At 44.9% G+C, this 3,887-nt stretch overlaps 1 long non-coding RNA gene across 1 annotated transcript; it reads right to left on the reverse strand.

Annotated features, from left to right (window-relative positions):
- Positions 1–870: 870 nt before the first annotated feature.
- Positions 871–3,509, reverse strand: LOC120093851 (uncharacterized). The gene is made up of 3 exons (XR_015624696.1): positions 2,696–3,509; positions 1,783–1,851; positions 871–1,160 (listed from the first exon to the last, which is right to left on the reverse strand). It is a non-coding gene; the product is annotated as an uncharacterized LOC120093851 (long non-coding RNA).
- Between the last annotated feature and the right edge of the window lie 378 nt (positions 3,510–3,887).

Below are 3,887 nucleotides of genomic sequence, written 5' to 3' on the forward strand. Positions count from 1 at the left end.
TATTGTTTTATACTATCAAGTTTAGGGTAGTTTTGTTACAATGTAACTGAAATACTGCCTTGTAACAGCAGTCGTTATCTGCAATGCTAAATGTTGCTTCTTTGTATCAGCCATACTTTGTCCTCAACTATATATAGTCTTTCTCTTTTTATAGTCATAGGCATCCTGACTATGCAACTCGGGATGGCCTTCAACTCACTGTGTAGCTTAGGTGGACCTTGGACTCCCGATCCTATCTCAGCTCTGCCCCCAATCACTCAGCAATGGAATGACTGATATATTAGGGTTATTGTTGCTGAACAAACACCGTAACCAAAAAGCATGGGAGGAAAGAGTTTGCTTGGTTTACACTTCATGGCATGGTTGTCATTGAAGGAAGTCAGGAAAGAAACGATAACAGGGCAGGAACCTGGACACAGGAGCTGATGCAGAGGCCATGGAGGGGTGCTGCTTACTGGCTTGCTCACTGTGGCTTCCTCAGCTTGCTTTCTTATAGAACACAGGACCACTAGCCCAGGGATGACCCCATCCACAATAGGCTAGGAAATCCCACACCAATTACTAATTAAGAAAATGCCTTAGAGCTGGATCTTATGGAGGCATTGAGGTTCCCTCCTTTCAGATGACTCTAGCTTGTGCTCTTAACCACTGAGCCATCTCTCTAGCCCAGAAGTCAGTTTCTTAAGTACAAGTTCAGGAGTGTTGAGCAAGGCCTGGCTATGCATCATGAGGGAGCTCTTCTCCTGCTGAGGACTCATTCTTCAATCTGTTGGGGATAGTTGAGCCTCTGTCCCACCTGGAACTTTTTCTATCACTGAGAGAAATTGTATTTTTCTTTAAACATACATATATGCTCACATTAAGCTTAGATGGTTTGTGCTATGTGCCTTTTAGTGTCATGTAAAACATGTCAGAATACACAGACTGCAGTGTTCAGCCATTCAAGCTCAGTCATGCTGGCTACTGGGTGACAGCTCTGCTCTTTGCCACACTCCACAATCAGACAGTTTTGGGCCCCCTGAGATGACTTGATCCAGAGGGCAGAATTCAACTTGTCTACTTCATCGTCTATTTAACATTCTCTCAGTCAACACAGCATGTGAAGCTTCTTTTCTGTAGCAAGAACTTCCCCAGCCTGGAGTCCATGACACTTTCTTGTCCTTGGAGAAGAAAGGTAAGAAGGAATCAACAAAACCCACAAAATTACAATCTTCCTCATGAAGAACACAGGCAGAGAATCAGCCTAGAGAGTCCCTGTGTATGTCTGTGCCTGTCTGTCTTACACAAATGGTCAGAGAGAAGGCATCTCTGGGAAGACAGTAATTGAACTAACCCTGATCCAGAGAGGTAAATGCCAGTCTCATGAACTGGTAGACACAGAGGTTTCTGGGCTAGAAGTGGAAAGAGCAAAGGCCTCTAAGTAGAAACAGCGTGACATACTTCAGGCACCAGAAGGGCTCACCTTGAGACATGAAACAAAGACTTCAAAAATATATAAAAAATTTTACAGACAAATCCATGGTCACTGTTGGGTCTTAACCTTGTTGGAGACTCCTTAACAAGAAATTCCCACAGAACTTAATGATTTAAACCAGCAGGCATTTATGCTAGGGTTCCATAGGGGTAGTTAGATGCTGCTAGCTGAGTGGCTTTAGCAAAGGGTCCCCAGTACACTGCCTTCCACACAGCAAGGGGAACTGTCACCATTGTCACCAGAGGTATGTCTCAGTGTATGTGGGTTCCCACTTTCGCACCCTCAGTTCCTCACCAGCAAGAGCTTACCTTCCCCCTCATCAGGGAGCTGCCAGGATGTCTGCAGACTCTGCTCACTGGTCCCCAAGTTGGACAAATCTAAGAGAGAGAGACAGCCACACTGAGTCCTTAGAAACTACACATCATTCATTGCTTTTGATGGCTTCTTTTCAGTAAAAGCAAGTCACTAAGTCCAGCTCACACTTAGAGTGGGGAAAAGAAACACAGTAAAGAACCCATACCCATGACTTAAAATCATGACAGCCATGTGAGTCTCTAAAGATGTCCAGGCAGTGACCTCAAGATCAAGGAAGGGGCGGCTCGCAATAAAGGGCAGGGGGCCTGTGCTGCAGACAGACATGGGAAGTCACAAACATAAATGGTATTAGTTGTTAGGACATTGGATGAAACACACACAGACACATACACAAATTAGATGGATAGATAAGATAGACAGACAGACAGACAGATAGCTGCTTGGTTGTTTGTTTGGATAGATGGGTGGGTGGATGGAAAGATAGATAGATAGATAAGATGATAGACAGATAGTCAGACAGTAAGTAGAGGGTCCAGCCCTAAGATCTAGGGTACCCATTTTCAAGTAAAAGTCTGGTGAAGGAAAACAAGTCAAAAATATAAGAAGAAAACCATAGATATTAACATGGAGGAAAACAAGAAAAAAATGGCATCATTGAAACAGAAATGAGCGTTTTGATGATCCTGATTAGCATGATTATACAATGATTGGTAGAATCTACTGAGCATTTTCTATTGCCAGAGGCATTGTTCTAAGTGATCCACACCTAGCCCTTTGACCTGATAAATGAAGGCTGAGAATTTGATTCCCCATATGCAGTTGGAGAAATTCAGGGAAAGTCAGACAATCACTGAGAGCTGAAGGGGAGAGGAAGTACTGACTGACCTGACCCCCGTTTATACCTACTCTCTGAATAGGCCACCCATGGGGTTGTAGACGTTAGAACCCATTCTTCCAATCAAACAGCGAGTATGGCTGCAGGCACCGAAGGTTTTGGGGTGGTTGAAATACTAATGATGAAATCCATAACCTGTGGAATGTAGCTTCTGGCAAGAGAGGAATAGTGAGATGGATACGTAGAGTCTCTTCAGTGGAAAGGAGTGGTAAACGTCGAGTGATAAAGTAGAGAGATCAGGAAACTCGTGCAGAGTGGTCTGGAAGTAACTTTAGAGAGGCCACTTAGAAAGAAATAGAAAGAGGGACACTCAGTTAAAAACCTTCAAGGGAGGGATGAGCCATGGGAGTCTTAGAGATGGGTGGGGGTGGGGCTTTTCAGGCAGAAACAAAGCTAATTTAAAAGGCTCTGAGCAAGTATGTGCATTGGGAAGGAACAGGAAGAAACCCAAACAGTGGTCCAAGAGATAAAGTCAGAAAAGAGTGTCTGGAGAGAGCGGAGAGAGTAGGAGCAGAACAGATGGGGTCTGTTTGGCCAGCAGAGGGTGAACCGTGACTTTTATCCCATGTCCAACAGAGAAGCGTTGCAAAGTTTTTGAGCCAGGAAAGCACATGTTCTGACTTAGGTGTCAAGCTGCTCATTTAGCTGCCGTCATAACTGCAGACTCGAGAGAAGCCAGAACAGTAGCCGGGCCATCTAGGAAGCGACTGCAATAATCTAGGCAGTAGCTGTCAGTGGCTTGGCATGAGATTAGCAGAGAGTTGACAAGACAGACTGGATCCTGGAAGCATTCTGGAATTTGAGCCAACGGAATGCTCTGATGCCTTGGATGCAGGCTCTGTGAGATCAGAGAACATCAAGCTTGACCAACCACTTTGGATGCTGGGAACAATCAGAGTACATCACATAAAACTTACAGTCTTGAGACCAGGCAAGGCCACCAACAAAGCTGGTATAAAAAGCGAAACAGCTGAGGTCAATGTACCAAGCTCAGCATGTCCCCAGCATCTAAGGCTGGGGTGATAAATAAGAACCAGAAAGGGAATCTGACAAGTAGCTACCAGAAGGACAGTTGGGAAAGCAGGCAAGGATGAGGTCCTGGATAACATGGGAGCAAGGACTTCAAGGAAAGCTTGAGCAGATGCTCAAGAGAAGAGAGGCAGGAACCTCCATCAGAACGCCTTAGGAACTGTTCATTGACCT

Source organism: Rattus norvegicus, chromosome 7 (genome assembly GCF_021556685.1).
Source record: "Rattus norvegicus strain SHRSP/BbbUtx chromosome 7, alternate assembly SHRSP_T2T, whole genome shotgun sequence".
Lineage (NCBI taxonomy): Eukaryota > Metazoa > Chordata > Mammalia > Rodentia > Muridae > Rattus > Rattus norvegicus.